This window comes from Kogia breviceps, chromosome 4 (genome assembly GCF_026419965.1).
Source record: "Kogia breviceps isolate mKogBre1 chromosome 4, mKogBre1 haplotype 1, whole genome shotgun sequence".
NCBI classification, from domain to species: domain Eukaryota; kingdom Metazoa; phylum Chordata; class Mammalia; order Artiodactyla; family Physeteridae; genus Kogia; species Kogia breviceps.
The window spans coordinates 150,372,010-150,389,045 of record NC_081313.1 but is presented as its reverse complement, the minus strand read 5'-3'; the positions used below and the strand labels follow the sequence as shown (position 1 = coordinate 150,389,045).

The window sequence follows — 17,036 nt, the reverse complement described above, 5'->3', positions numbered from 1 at the left end:
TAGAAGGAGAAAAACAAATACCGTATGCTAACACATATATATGGAATCTAAGAAAAAAAAAATGTCATGAAGAGATTAGTGGTAGGACTGGAATAAAACACAGACCTACTAGAGCATGGACTTGAGGATATGGGGAGGGGGAAGGGTAAGCTGTGACGTTGTGAGAGAGTGGCAGTGACATATATACACTACCAAATGTAAATTAGATAGCTAGTGGGAAGCTGCCGCATAGCACAGGGAGTTCACCTCTGTGCTTTGTGACCACCTAGAGGGGTGGGATAGGGAGGGTGGGTGACGCAAGAGGGAAGAGATATGGGAACATATGTATATGTATAACTGATTCACTTTGTTGTAAAGGAGAAACTAACATACTATTGTAAAACAGTTATACTCAAATAAAGATGTTTAAAAAAAAAAAAAAAACAATGTCCTGTAGTATCAGGATTTCAAGTCCAAATTCACAAATTTCAGAGGCTGTACAAGATGTCAATAGTGGGAAAGATGGCAATAGGTAGGTTTTGAGTTACAAGGAGAAGTCCTACCCAGTGAAACCAGGTTACTGTAGTTTCCCAGCATCACTTTCCCATACAAGTTCCTCTGAGCAGAATTTAGATTGGACCCACTCCTCCCAGGTGAGATCTACAGACACATCCTTGAATGTCACTGATTCCTGAAACTATAAATTTCTACTGAACAAAGGATTATGCCAATAACACCCTCTAAGGAAATTAAAAAACAAAAAACAAAAAAACAAGCAGCATTAGAAGGGACAGAAGAGATCTGTGAGAGAAAAATATTATCCTTCAAAAGAAACTAAACATTTGCAACAAAAACCAACATCATGAAATAATCAGAGACAAATATAGAAAGTGCTTTGACATTTAAGGACAGGAAGAGAAGGTATAAGGAGTCATAGGGAAGGATAGTGAAGGCTGCTCTATATTAGCACTGGAGAAGAGTAGGTGGTGTTCTGATTGTATCCTATTCACTCCATTGACGAAGGAGGATTCTCCACCCTAAATAGCACATGGTGACACCCAGCACTGGACAGATGAGCCTGACAGTTCATTAGTCACAAGTTGGCCTCACAACCCCACGCCATGCAAGACCACTCGGGGCCTGTACTCAGGTACAGTGAACCGCAGGGGCTGTGGGAGGCAGACCTGGTACTGACAGGAGGCTGAGGTGACCCTTGGTTCCCATGGGAAGATGTGACTGGCTTGTTTGAACACTTCTGTGGGCAAATAGGGAGGTGAAAACCATTAGGTTGAGGATTAGGAGGGGTGTACCTGGCCAGGCTGACAGGGGAGCTAGTTGTATGTGGAGCCTTTCCCAGTGGGTGGGGGCCTATCCGGGGAGAGCAGGGGAACTCACAATGAGGTCTTTGGAGCACCCTAAGGCTCAGAGTTGTAGAAGCAGCACATGGAATTTTAGGCTTTACAATCACTGGGTGGGAATTCCAGTTGATGCGGGGGGCGGCGGGGGGAAGCATGTGCAAACAGGATAAATCTAGACTGTGGTTGGTCTATGAGACAACCAACAAAACACCCAGCTTGACTGGAAAATGGCATTTCAAATTTATAAGCCCATTTGAGCTTTGTTTTCTAGCCCTTAGACTAGGAAAGAAAACTCTGTAAGCGTTCACTATCTGATGCGTATGATGGTTAATTTCATGTGTCAACTTGACTGGGCTAAGGTATGATGACCAGAGAGTTGGTAAAGCATTATTTCTGGGTATTTCTGTGAGAGTTCTCCCATTTGAATCAGTAGACTGAGCAAAGAAGAGGTGGGAGGGCATCATCCAATCTGCTGAGGGCCCAAATAGAACAAAAAGGCTGAGGAAAGGCGAATTTGCTCTCTCTGCTTGAGTTGAGATAGCCATCTTCTCCTGCCCTTAGACATAAATGCTCCTACCTCTTGAGCCTTCCGACTCAGACCAGGACTTAACACCATCAGTCCCTGGGTATCAGGCCTCTGGGTTTGGAGTGGGACTGCAGCACTGGCTTTCCTGGGCCCTACGAGTATAGATGGCAGAACATAGGGGCTCTTCGTCCTGCATAATTGTGTGAGCCAATTCCTCATAATCTCTTTCTGTATATCTACATATATCCTACTGGTTCTGTTTCTCTGGAGAACCCTAATACAAGGAGGGAACACTAACTGAGTGGCAGTTACCATAAATGATAACTCACATTGTGCTCAGTTTCGTACTAATAGGAGGTTCATATGCCTCAGCTCATTTAATCCAAAGGACAACCTGCTAAGGTGACAGAATTAAAGTCATCATTTTACAGATGAGGAATCTGAGGAACAAAAAGGTTAAATAACCTCTCCAAGATCATACAGCTTGAACCCAAGGCCATCCAACTCCTCATGTTGTGAGGAGAAGGCCAAGAAAAGACGCTAGCAATCCTCAGCAAGAGGAAGAGTGAGAGAAAGACAGAAAGGGAGATGCAAGGAGACTCAGGATTGAAGCTCAGGAGAAAGAGGGTTTCAAAGAGGAGGGACTAGGGCTTCCCTGGTGGCACAGTGGTTGAGAGTCCACCTGCCAATGCAGGGGACACGGGTTCGTGCCCCGGTCCGGGAAGATCCCATGTGCTGCGGAGCGGCTGGGCCCATGAGCCATGGCCGCTGAGCCTGCGCGTCTGGAGCCTGTGCTCCGCGACAGGAGAGGCCACAACAGTGAGAGGCCCGCGTACCACAAAAAAAAAACAAAAAAAAAAACAAAGAGGAGGGACTAGTCAACACTATCAGAAGCTGGATGTGTCATACAGAATGATTGAAAAGAATCTGCTGATTCGAAAATTAGCTAATTTCAGAAGAGTGAAGGAAGAGGTCAGCTTACAGTAAAGAAGATAAGGAAGATAAGGAATCAGAAGCAGCCAGATGAAATTACTTCAAACGTTTTGTGAAGATGAGAGATAACACTGTATGAAAAGAAGTAAGGAATAAGTCGTGTAAGTAAAGCAATGTAAAAGTTTTTCGTTTAAGGACAGAGAGCACTTAATATGTGAATAGGCAAAGGGTAGAAAGTTAGTGGAAAGAAAAGGACTGGAGAGACCAGAGATGGAATGAAACCAATTTCCAAGCAAGTTGTGTATTTTACATCCTACTGGCTATAAACTCCAGAAAAAGTGTCAACCCTGAGGCATAGAATTTATTATATATCTTTCTACCCCATTATTTTCTCCTAATACTTTTAAATCAATATATCAAAATAACAAAAAATGTTAAAAATCACTGACAAACAGTGTCAAGAAAAGTAAAAGTAGCTACTAGCAGGATATAAATACATGGCAGAATTTTCATTTTATGAAAGGAAGAAAAGGAAACAAGAAAAATCATCTGTTCAAAAATTTAAAGCAAGAAGAAAGGAAACAAGAAAGCATAATAAGGACAAATCATTACATAACCAGAAAAAGACTTGATACATGTATAACAACAAATATAAATGGGTTGACTTTATCTATTAATAGACAAAAACTGTAAAATTTGTTTAAAATACAATTACATGGCACATACAACAGATACACCTAAAACACAAACCAAAAAATTGTTAAAAAGGGGTGGTGATAGGGCTTCCCTGGTGGCGCAGTGGTTGAGAGCCTGCCTGCTGATGCAGGGGACACAGGTTTGTGCCCCGGTCCGGGAAGATCCCACATGCCGCGGAGCAGCTGGGCCCGTGAGCAATGGTCGCTGGGCCTGTGGGTCCGGAGCCTGTGCTCCGCAAAGGGAGAGGCCACAGCAGTGAGAGGCCTGCATACCACAAAAGAAAAAAAAGGGGGGGGGGGATAGAGACAAGATATAGCAGGCAAAAGCAAACAAACAAAAAGGCAAGGAGGAGACCATATCAATATCAGACAAGGTAGAATATACGTGGAAACAAAACATAAGCCCCTTCTTTCTGAAAAACATAACATATCAGAAATATGACACTCTCTTTCCAAAAATTAATCTACTTTCAATAAATTAATTACAATGCAATCGCCTTTTTAGCTGAACATATTGGGCAAAATTAAAAGCCCAAACTCAGACTCCTATGAGCTATATGCTGGTCTTCCCTACTTCCCTAGATTCTTCTATTCCCTAGATTCCCTTAAGTGCAGAACCTACCCACCCCCAACCTCCAGCCCTCATGCCACAGAGCTTGTCCCTACTATGTCACGTACTACGGAGCCCTGGGTAGATTAGTACAGAAAGCCATTTTAAAAGGCTGAAGTGAAACTTAGCTGTATCGTTCATAAAATGTGTTTGTTGTTAATCCCTTAAAATGTTTTCTGCCTTTCTCCTTTCCACTTATTATGGGTTTTTTCTCCCCAGTACTACATTAAGCATGGGATAACTCAGGGTGTTTGAAATAAGCAGCTTCATGGGTTTATCTCCTTTATGCAGAGGTTTTCTTAAACCTAAAACACAGGTTTTTTTGATATTGTTATTCTTTAAAAAGATGAATTACCAAATGGAATAAATAGGGATATTTTAATAATGAAAGTATACTTTATAAAGAAGATATGATAGTGATGAAGTTTTAGGCACCACAACGGCAAATTGACTTCAAATATAATTCTTAGCAACCCAATTTCTTCTTTTTTTTTTTTTTTTAAACAAAGTCACACTCATGGATAAATCCCAATCACAGTGCAACAAAAATGAAACACCTCAGAATATACTTACTAGGAATAAGCAAGAGCCTCATGATCAAAGTTAACAAAATCCATAATGAAAGATCCAAATAAAATGAAGGGTAATTTTTTTACTCAATAGGAAGAATAAACTTTGTAAATATGGTAATCTTCCTCAAATTGATACAGATTTAATGAATCCAAATCCAAATTGCATATTTTTTCTGTTTAACTGTTTCTGTTAGAACTTGATTATAGTTAACAAAATTTGACCCTAAGAATAAATGTATAAGAACAGTAAGTAACCAAAATTTTGAAAAGAAAAACAAGGGGGGGGATGGATTTTCTTTATAAAATAACAATAAATTCTAAAGCAAATAGTGTGTTACTATAGTAGAAATAGAGCAATAGAACAGAATCCAGAAAAATAAACTCATGCATGTATGTATGTGTGTGAATATATTATATGTGAATATCTTATATACATATATAAATTTAGTATATTTTAAAGGTAGCATTTCAAATCTATGGAGAATAAGCAGATTATTCAATAGATTATTTCAACAGATTTACAACAGTTTGAATGCCATCTCCTCAAAGGTGCCCCGTCACCCTCAGCCAGGCCACCTGCTGCATGGCCATCACAGCATGTAACCTCATCCTCAGTAGTATTTCTTCTTCACTGCTGCCTCCTCTTTCTAGAAGAGAAGATCCAGGAGTAAGGGGCTTTGCCTGTTTCATTCACTGCTACCTTCCCAGCACCCAGAACGCTGCTTAGCACATGGTAGGGAGGTGCTAAAAATCTGTTTAATGAAAGGATGGATGATGAAATGTGTCACCACACCATGTTAAATGAAGTTAGAATACAACCTCACATATATACAATAAATTTCAGATAGCTCAAGAATCTAAATTTAAAATGATAAAACTAATTAAAAAATGTAGAAAAGTATTTCTATAATCTTAGGGTACAGGAAGCCTTTCATAGCAATGATTCCAAAGCCAAACAAGGGAAAAGGAAAGTTAACTGCATAAAACTTCAAAACTTGTTTGTAGAAGATTATAAAAAATTTTAGAAGAAAAATGACAGGGAACAAGAATGACAATTTATGGGAAAGGACTAATATCCACATTATATAAAAGGCTTCTTTTATATATAAACAACTCAATATAAAAAGGGGCAAAGGATATAAAAAGCTATCTTAAAAGGCTAGAAGAATGTACATCCATAGTTATTTTTGAGGATTTGAGACCTAGAAATGTATCTTATGGCCTTAATTTTTTTTTAGAACTATATGCCTAATATTTATATTCAGAAAAGGAAGATAAAATTTAAAGGCAAACACAAGTCATACTCAGGCAATTCACAAGATGAAAATATTAGTAAAGAGAAAAAAGGAATACAGCTCTAATGCTGCACTGATACCTCCTAAATCAATCACTATACTCTTCGAAAGTGTCAAAAGTCATCAAAGACAAAGACTGAGAACTGTTCCAGATTAAGGGAGACTAAGGAGACAGGACACCTAAATGCCAGATGTGATCTGGATTAGTTCCTGGACCAGATAAAGGACATTTGTGGCAAATTAGGAGTAAGGTCTGTAGATTAGTTAACAGTAGTGTATCAAAGTAAGTTTCCTCATTTTGATAATTATATTTTGGTTATGTAAAACAGGGTCCTTTGCTCAGCAAATGCCTTTTGGCTAAACTGTTAAATAGTTGTCAAGTTAATAATAGCCAATATATTCTCCACTGCATTCCCTGGGTGGGGCTCAGCACAGCCCTTACACTATATATATTTTTACTGCAGGCCTCAAGCTATCACCATTCCCACCCTCTGACACTATGACAGCCCTTTTTGCTGGTGGGTCATGCCCTTCTCCCAGGAATGACCTTGCTTTGCTTATGCCTGAGTGAAAAATAAACATGTACCATTTTTTACAAAAAAAAAAAACCAGGGTCCTTATTTTTAGGAAACACATACTGAAGTATTCAGAAATCAAACCAGAGGTTGCCTGGGATGGGGATCGTGGATAGGAAGGATATGAGGATACTTTCTGGGGTGATAAAAATGTTCTATAGCTTGACTGGGGTGGTGATGATGTTGGTGCATAAATTTGTCAAAACTCAATGAATTATATGCTTTAAGTGGGTTATTTTATGTAAATTATACCTGAAAAATAAAGCTGATTTAAAAATTTAGTTAGTACTATTTTAACTAAATAAAATAAAATCAAGGCTATTGATAACCAAACCACAACCTTCATCAACCAAAATCTTCTGAGTGCTCCCCCCTTAAACCTTCCCCTCTTCCAGAAACTCCCTCTCTCTGATACCTATTTTTGTGAGTTATGTTGCCTTTTAAAACTGAGCTTGATAACACTGAGAAGAGAAAGTAGTACAAATAGAAATCACAACAGTTGGACTTCCCTGGTGGTACAGTGGTTAAGAATCCTCCTGCTAATGCAGGCGACACGGGTTCAAGCCCTGGTCCGGGAAGATTCCACATGTCATGGAGCAACTAAACCCGTGTGCCACAACTACTGAGCCTGTGCACCTAAAGCCCATGCTCCTCAACAAGAGAAGCCACTGTAATGAGAAGCCCATGCACAACAACGAAGAGGAGCCCCCGCTCACAACTAGAGAAAAGCCTGTGTGCAGCAACGAAGACCCAATGCAACCAAAAATAAATAAATAAATAAATTTTTTAAAAAATCACAACAGTTAATGCTTGTCTTCATGAAGCCTTTAAACTGGTTCCTCTTGTAAATAACCAAGTGACATATTTAAGAGAATCCTAACATATGATCTTATGAATAAAGAAAAACCACAAGTCCTTTGGGATGGCAGACAAAGTTAAGTAAACCTAACCCTAAAAAGAAAAACAGAAACAAAAAAAAACCAAGAACTTAAGGTTTCCTGGGTGAAGTGCCCCTGATGTCTTATTTCCTTTTCCAGGGAAGGAACAACTCCAGGTTCTAGCAAAAACTAGCAGGTTCCATTTTCAAGCAATCTCACAAGGCAAAAAAAGCCTAGGCTCCTTACTCACTTTTTTAACTCTATGATTTCCTCTAGCTGACAGACACTGCTTCTTCTTCTTCTTCTTCTTTTTTTTTTTTTTTTGTTGCGCTGTGGCGGGGTGGGGGGTGGGGGTCTTTGCTGCAGCGTGCGGGCTTTCTCTAGTTGCAGTGAGTAGGGCGTGGGTTTCTCATCGCAGTGGCTTCTCTTGTTGTGGAGCATGGGCTCTAGGCACGTGGGCTTCAGTAGTTGCAGCAGGCAGGCTCAGAAGTTGTGGTGCTCGGGTTTGGTAGTTGTGGCTCACGGGCTCTAGAGGGCAGGCTCAGTAGTTGTGGTGCACAGGCTTAGTTGTTCCGCAGCATATGGGATCTTCCTGAACCAGGGATTGAACCCGTGTCCCCCGCATTGGCAGGCAGATTCTCAACCACTGCACCAGGGAGGTCCAACACTTCTTCTTCTTAGAAAAGCTCTTATCATGCCAACTCCCTTATTAAATTCCTCTGACTCCTCCTCTACTCCCATGCCTACCACCCAGCCAAACACACAAACTCCTCCTTCCTGGCACTTGATCCCAAACTGTATCTGATTCCCTCTCCCTTCCAGTCCCTGCTACCTTCGCTCCACCTCTAAAACTTGTCACCTACAAATTGGCACTTGCCATCTACCTCTACAAGGATCAAATTACAAGCCGCTACAGCTGCTGACTTTCAACATCCCCTGAAAGGAATTCAGGGTGGAGATCAGCACTCTGCTCTGGGAAAAACTGGCAGAACAGGTCTTCAGATAGTTAGATATTTTCAAGAGACAATTTTATGAGCACAATTCTTATATCTCCTCACATCTAGAAAAGCACTAAAATCCTTCATGGTGATATCTGCTCCTCGTGACTAGCAGTAACCTTCACGAGACTAGCAGAAACCTTCTGCAAAAAAAAAAATATGTGCTTGATTGCATGCACCCCCCCCTCACCAAAATCACATATATACTGACCTTCCCCCCTGCTTCTTTGGAGCAGTTTCTCAGAGCCCTCTGAAACGCTGTCTCCCAGGCTATAGTCCTCAATTTGCCCCAAATAAAACTTAACTCACAATCCTCATATTGTGCATTTTTTTTCAGTCGACAAACTCTAAAACACCAAGTTAGTGGCTGGAATAACGCTAAGAATGCCTACCGCTGAGCTAGTTTCTTCAACATTCCAGTAACCAAAGCTGGGCTCTTTTTGCTTACATTATTTCATTTGAACTTTCAACAAACTTATGAAGTAGGTATTATTAAATGAAATAAGTCCAGTGAAATTCTTATCAATGTCAAGTATGTAGCAAACACTCAGTTAATGCTGTTATTTCTATCATCACATGAGGAAATGATGCTTCAAGGGAAGTCAAGTCACTCACCCAAGACAGTGCAGCTATTAAATGGTAGTCGGAATTTAAACTTGGGACACTCTGACTCCATTACAGCAAATCCTCTCCAGGTATCCCTACCCAACCCTACTTCTGGTCACCACACTGATCTTCTCTCTCTCCAGGTCTTGGAACACTGACAATGTGGGTACTTAACCATACTTGTTCTTATTATCATATACCTGTGCAATCATCATGACTGCTCCTTGTAGAGATGTGACCTCTTTTATGTTCCCTGAAAGTCCATAGCCCTATAAGCACCAGGACCATCTCTCACATGATTTTTGTTCCTTTTCTGACACTTGGACAATACCAACAGCTCAGCAGGCCAAGGCATCCAGCTGAATAAGGAACTGTAGGCTGAGAACCTAGCTAAGGGATGCTGAGGGGGAGTTTTGTGGAAAACATCCAACATTCAGAGATCTCAATGGCCCTGTTTTCTGTGGTGAGGCCCACCTACAGTATAGGAACAAGGAGTAAGGGAGAGGTTTAAGAGAGAAAAATGAGCTCACCTGAACTCCCAATAGTAGAGGCCCAGCAGCCATTGCCTTCTCCTTCCTTCCTGTGGTGTCCTTCCCAGGGGATGGGCAGGATCAGAGGAGGCAGAGCTGAGGGAAGGAAAAGATGTGAGAAACAAGACTCCAGCAACAACAAAAAATACTGAGAAATGGAATACTGCCTGCCATATCAGTAAACAAAGGATGTCACAGTCATCAGTAACTGCAGCCACCACCAGTGAGCTGGTGAGCCCTGAGGGAACTTAGGAAGAGAATACCTGTCATCTAGCAGCCATCAGACTGCAGCCACGCCCCACAGTGAGCCCTGAGGAAACTCAGGATGTGAAAACACAGGATACTGGCCCCAGATAGCTGAGGCGCATATCAAAGGAATGACTTCAGTGAACCCAAACTCTTATATCTTCCCATACACAGAAAAGTGCTAAATTCTTTCTTTTTTTTTTTTTTTAACAGTACGCGGGCCTCTCACTGCCGTGGCCTCTCCCGTTGCGGAGCACAGGCTCCAGACGCGCAGGCTCAGCGGCCATGGCTCACGGGCCCAGCCACTCCGGGGCACGTGGGATCCTCCCGGACTGGGGCACGAACCCGTGTCCTGTGCATCGGCAGGCGGACTCTCAACCACTGCGCCACCAGGGAAGCCCTGGTTTTCTTTAATTAACCATAATCTTCTGACGTTCAGATTACCTGCCCTTTGTTGCAAAACTCCTATATATCCTGCCCCCCCTCCCCCCCCCCCCCGCCCCCTGCCCACCCCTCGCCTCCTTGGGGCAGTTCTCTCAGGGTTACCTGAGATGCTGCCTCCTGGGCTTGAAGTCCCCAAAATTCCTGCGGAATAAAACATAACTCTCAACTTTTAGGTTGTGAATATCTTTTCTCATCGACAATATAATACCTACAGATAAGCCAAATAAGAAGTGTATAGTATTAATGTAGAGAAAACTGTATTTTTTATTTATTAAGCTTATTTAGATATATAAAGAAAGCTAAACAGAGAGAGACATACCATACTCCTGGATAGGATGTCACAGTATCCTAAGTTGTCACTTCTCTGAAATTAATTTATAAACTTAACATATTCCCAACCAAGTTATAGCTAAATAATAATCTTGTAAAGTTAATTATGGAAAAGATTATTTTTTAAGTTAATTGTGTTGTATAACAATGGATGTGAGAACTTGCCCTCCAGATATTATAAAGCTATGATAATTAGAACATAGTGTTACTGTATAGTGTCACTCATTCACCAGATATATTGTTGAACACCTACTGTGTACCAGGCACCATTCGTAGGGCAAGGGATGAATACAGCTGTAAACAAAATAGATAAACTCTCTACTCTCGCAGATGTTATAGTCTAACAGGGAAAAGGGTGAATAGAACAAATTAAAATCCTACCAACACAATCAGTTCAGAAAAAAAATTTATATATAAGAATTCCAGATATGAAAAAAGTGACATTTCACATCAATGAAGAAAGGATGAATGATTCAGTAACTTGGAACAAGGACTTACCATTTGGAAAAGAATAAAAATTTGCATATAAAGTGAAACTAAGGTACTATAAGAAAATGAAGATGAACATTTTGTGACATATGGAATAGAAGACTCCCTAACAATGATGTCAAAAACCCAAACATAAAGGGAAGGTATGCACATCTGAACATGTGAAAATGTAACATTTCTGCACAGAAATTGTAAATATACTTGCGTATCAGACACAATTTAAAACACAATGCAAACTGCATAAAAATATTCACTAGTTTTCAATATGCAAATCTAAACAACCCTATTGTTTGCACCTCTCACAAAGTTAGAGAATAGTAACACTCAGACTTGCTGTGGGTCAATCAGGCACCCTTATCTTTCAATGTTTATAAACTACTACTTTTCTAGAGAGAATAGGACAGGAGGTATCAACAGCCTTATAGTATGATCTAGAAATTTCACTTGAAGAGATTTATAGAATGAGACAAGAATGCAAAGATATATGTAGCCAGATGGCCTATATTGTTTATAATACTAAACAAACAAACAAAAAACCCCACAACCCTGAGAAAGAACACAAAGGCCTAAAGAGAGGATTAAATATGGCACAGACATACTTTTTCTCATATTCATTAACAAGCAGACTTAGCTGTTCTTAAAAATTGGTATAAGTATATAGTTTCAAAACTCACAAAAGTTTATTCTGCATCTTAAGTGGTACTACACAGATAAAAATATTTATTAAAAAATCTCGGAGTTTAAGACTTGTGCACTCATTTTTGAAGTAAATGGAGAAAAGAATACTAATATCCATATATTTGCTTAAAAACAAAGCGTTTCTGTGTTTATATGTATATACATGTCGATATGCAGATTCTGACAGTTTTCAAATTATTTTTTCCTTTTTGCTCCTCTGAATCTTCTAGTTGTCCTACAGTGAACATTTTTTTTTGGTAAGAGAACAACTGTTTTAAATAAATAAATAAAGGAAGAAAAGAAAGAAAAGGATTCCCTGAAGTAGAAATCTGCACAGGGTTGGCCTCCCCATTCTTACAGAGAGATGAGTTAAGGGGAGCCCACGCTATCACCCTTAGGAATCAGAAATCACTGAGGGCGGTCCCCGAGATGCAGTTTACACAAAGGGCAGGTGCTGGAGCTCGGAAACCCGCACCCTGGTCCAGCATCCCCCGAGACTTCCGAGGTGGGTCCGGGGGACAGCTCGCGACGGGGAGGAACCCAGGGTCCGAGCGACTTCCAGAGCCTTCGGTCCCTCACTTGCCCCTGGGACCCGGGGCCGCCGCGTCGGGTCCCCTGCCCTCGCCACTCGGGGGACAGGTGGTGGAAGGACCGCGTCCTGCGCCGCAGCTCACGGTGTTCCCAACCCAGCTGGGCCCCCAGGGCGAGAGGAGGAACATCTGGAGCTAGAAGCCAGGCGCTGCGCAGGGTCCGAGAGGTCGCGGCCCATCTGCAGCCCGCCCCGCCCCGCCCCTAAGGGGCCTCGCCCGGCTGTGCTGGACCCCTCCCGCCAGGCCCTCTGGCGCCCGCCAGACCCAGTGCCTCCCGCCGTGGCCCCGCACTCACCCTCTCCCAGCAGGAGCCACAGCAACCAGCGGACCAATGCCGCCCCTCCCAGCATCTCCACCCCGGGGTGCCGGACTACATTTCCCACAAAGCTGCGAGGGCGCGGCGCGGACGTCACGAATGCGCAGGCGCGGGCCTCGGTGGTGGGGGGAGGGGCGGTTCCAGCGGGACGGAAGGTGGTGGCTCCCCGAATGGGTACCTCATTTTGGTGGGGTTGTGGCTTGCCAAGCCAGGAGTTGACTGCGCGGTAACCTTACACCGGCAACCCTAAAGAAGCCTCTCATTAGAACCTGTGGTTTCCTAACCCATGGGTAGGGAAGAAGGGGCAGACACCCTTGGCTAAGCCTCACTTTCCTCCTCTGAAATAAAGGGAGCCTAGAGGAGTTCCTTGCAAAGTTGTCAGAAGACTGAGTAGATGTTGTAGTTAACATACCAGATGCAGAGTGAGCACTCCATGAATGGTGGCTACTGTACCTCCTTTCCTAGCTCAGTGTCAGGTGCTGCTGTATTTGCTTCAGAATTATCATTGTATAGAATGCAGACAAGGGCTTCGCTGGTGGCGCAGTGGTTAAGAATCCACCTGCCAGTGCAGGGCACACAGGTTCGAGCCCTGGTCCGGGAAGATCCCACATGCGGCCGAGGAGCTAAGCCCGTGTGCCATAACTACTGAGCCTGTGTGCTGCAACTACTGAAGCCCACGCATCTACAGCCTGTGCTCTACAGCAAGAGAAGCCACTGCAATGAGAAGCCCGAGCACCACAACAAAGAGTAGCCCCCTAATCACCGCAAACTAGAGAAAGCCCGCGCGCAGCAAAGAAGACCCAACGAAGCCAAAAATAAATTAATTTTTTTGAAAAGGAATGCAGAGAAAATCTCTAATTAAATGTGTGGCCAGAGCTGTCAGTTACAGCTGGGTCTGCCGCTGGAATTTGGAGAAGTACATGACATTTGGGGCAGATCAATATGGTAGGGCAGATCAATATGGTAGCTTAGATTGTAATATTTGTTTTTCTAAAAATAACCGGTAGCTTCATCTGCCTCTTTCTGTTGATGTGACAAAGACTCCACCTTTGACCAGACTTTAGGAAGGTTCCTATGAGTCTTCTTTTCTACTAGGCCTCCTCCTTGAGCCCTGTCCTTGGCTTGTGGAGCCCAGTTTTAGCAAGAATACTGCTAAGTCAATTTAGGTAGAATCCCCCATTCGTTTTTTTTTTTTTTTTCCCATTCTTAATATCTGATCAAATTCCTCATCCTCTACTCTTGATGTCTAAGTCCTTGGCCAGCCTTTGGCAAGGATCCCCCCAAATTTGCTGTCTCCTTTATAGTAATTTCCATCCACTGACCTCCTTTACCCTGATTGTTGGAGCTGTAAATCCCCAGCTGCCTTTGCTCTACTGGGAGTTGAGTTCAGTTTTACTGAAGCCCCTATTGCAATAGTACTGAATAAAATATGTCTTTACTGTGTTTAACTAGTGTCCAACTCTGTTTCTTTTTGAGAGATGTTTGAACTATTTCAAAATATTGAAAAACATGAAAATCTTCACAGTTCATTTAACCAAGTGAAGGTAACCCAGATAGCAACAAACAAAGTAAAAATCTACCACTGTATTTTTCGATTCAAATGCCTTGAATCAGACAGTTATTCCAGGACTACAAGGTCATGCGTACATCAGAAACTGCATGAACATATTCATCATGGTTTGGTGGAGAAATGGCTCTTGATAAAACTCACAACATAAGAGTGTGCAATTTCCCAACAAGTAGGCAGAGAATGTAGAATAGGGAGAGGGAGAAGGACCGAAAGAAACCAACCCCCACCCCCCCATAACGCAACAAGCCACAAACATAAAAATTCAGGTAAATAAAAAATATGCAAGAAGATGATAGCAATAATGCCAAGTCTATTAGTAATCACTACATATGCACATGAACCAAACTTTCCAATTGAAAGAAAAATACTGTCAGACTACATTTTTATAAATCTAAGCTATATGCTAAAACATAAAGATACACAAACCTTGAAAGTGGAAAACTGGCAAAAGATATACCTGGCAAATATTAACCCCAGAAAGTTAATGTAACTACTAACACACACGCATGCACGCACACACACACACACACACACACACATTAAAGCAAAAAATATTGCTAGAGGTGGAAAAGGTAATTACATAACAATAAAAGAGTTAATTCACCAAGAAAAGAAAATATTCATAAACTTTTATGTATTTAATAATGGAGTTTCAAAATATCTAAAGCAAAAATTGACGAACAAAGAGAATTGACAAATCTACTGAGTTTTTTTTGTTTGTTTTTTGGGGTTTTTTTGCGGTACGCGGGCCTCTCACTGTTGTGGCCTCTCCCGTTGCAGAGCACAGGCTCCAGACGCGCAGGCTCAGCGGCCATGGCTCACGGGCCCAGCCAATCCACGGCATATGGGATCTTCCCGGACCGGGGCACAAACCCGTGTCCCCTGAATCGGCAGGTGGACTCTCAACCACTGCACCACCAGGGAAGCCCTACTGAGTTATTTTTAAACTATCTTCCTCAGTAATTGATAGAAAATCTCACCAAAAAAATCACTAAAGATATAGAATATCTGAAGAGCAAAATTAACAAGTTTTACTTAATGGACAAACACATAGAATATTGCATCCCCAAATTAATAAAAATAATTTTTAATCATAGGATTATAAAAAATGACCTTATGCTAGGCTATAAAAGTAGTCTCAACACATTTCAAAGAACTGGATCATAAGTACCACATTCTTTGACAACAATGCAATTAGACATTTTTTTAAAATACCAGAAAAGTTTTTAAAAGTTTAAGTAAAGGGAATATTTAGAGATTAGGCTGGTCACACTCTAATCAGGCTCCTCTGAGCTCTTTTTCAACTAGGCCTCAAGAGTTGGGTTCTCATTTTTGTTTCTGCATTGTCAAATTTTAGCAAGAATACTACTAAATTCAGTTTAGCCAGAATACCCCATCCTCCATATCTTATTACTCTTGATATCTGGTAATTCCTCCTCCGCCATGCTTCAGGTGATGTCTGTTTTCAGCAAGTATTCCGTTAGTTTGGTGCCCCCCCCACCCCTGATGTTTCCTCTTAGTAATTATGTATTCTCTGACCACCCCCACCTGGCTCATTGGCTATAAATTCCTACTTGCTTATGCTGTATTTGGAATTGATCCCAGTCCCTCTTCCCAACTGCAAGATTCCATTGCAGTGGTCCCTATACCCAATCACAACAGCCCCCCGTGAATAAACTCTGCCTTACTGTTCTTTAACAAATACCATGAACAATATTTTTTAACAGGTAGGATAATACTTTTTTCTCTAACAATACATCAAATTTTGTTCCCTTCCAAAACCCAGTAAAGCCAAAATTAAGGTATTACTTGAAAAGTTAACTCAGAAGTTCAGGAAAAATCAGGCAAGGACACACCAGCAACATTTTGGACCTGAAAAGTAGACGGATGTTATTTTCTTGGCAAACCTGAAAAATGCCAAATCCCCAGACAGCTATAAAAAAAAAAGCTGAAAGCCAGTCTGACTTCATATCTCAGAAACCTCAGAAGTACAGGAGTGGTAATACCAGATACTTCTGGAAGTGGGACTGAAGGTGGAGGCTAAAACAAAAAAAAGATAAAGAGGGCAAGGAGAAAACTCTTTGAGGCAGATCTTTAGATACCTTTCCCAATCAACATTACAGTCAATTTCCCCTGCCCCACCAAGTAGACATCTGGATAGTTAGTCTCTGGAGAGGGAATTGGGAAGAGGGAAGTAAGACAGAGGCCAGCCATGTGGCAAGAGGTTGAAGTTTTAAAGAAAGCTGGTCAATGCGGAAGTCTCAGGAATTTAGCGTAGCCTTGGGGAATACCCGAGAAAGCTGATGCATGGGTTGCAGAACTCTCTATTTTCCTTAATTTAATTTTATTTTTTAATAAACTTTTTAAAAATGGAAGTATAATATACAGACTGACAACTCTTAAGTTATGTAAAAGACTGTGAAATGGACCAAAAAGATTATTTGGCATCTGCAGGAGAAAACTATGTGTCTAGAGCATGCCCTTCCAGGTTATCTGATTCTATAAGGTATGAACATTTCATTATCTTTGAGCTATTTTAAAAGTTTGTAAGTTTAAATATGAGTAGACAGCTGAAAACAATACAAATTATTCTTTTCTGTACACTGGCAAATAAATTATTGTCTGGTGGAGGGACAAGTGATTTCCCTCCAGCCACCCCCGACAAAAAAAACAGTTCTGTATCTGTTTATAAATTCATTTCATGTCTTTTGCACCATTTAATGGTAACGTTTTGTTTGTTCCCTCACTAGTTAATTAAGTAATTAACTTAAAATCTGTTCATTTTATATCTATATGACAGTCATAATTTTACCTTAAA

At 41.4% G+C, this 17,036-nt stretch overlaps 1 protein-coding gene across 8 annotated transcripts in view; it reads right to left on the bottom strand.

Annotated features, from left to right (window-relative positions):
• ZNF454 (zinc finger protein 454) overlaps positions 1–12,713 on the bottom strand; it is a 52,642-nt gene extending 39,929 nt beyond the window's left edge. For 7 of the 8 annotated variants that reach the window (XM_067032223.1, XM_067032222.1, XM_067032224.1 and 4 more), the window contains exons 1-2: positions 12,628–12,713; positions 9,556–9,651 (exon numbers count right to left, since the gene is read on the bottom strand). The gene's annotated coding sequence lies outside the window, so the exon portion shown is untranslated. Of the gene's footprint in view, positions 1–9,555; positions 9,652–10,347; positions 10,387–12,627 lie in introns of all 8 variants that reach the window. The other variant, XM_067032218.1, reaches the window with a different exon arrangement.
• Positions 12,714–17,036: the final 4,323 nt, after the last annotated feature.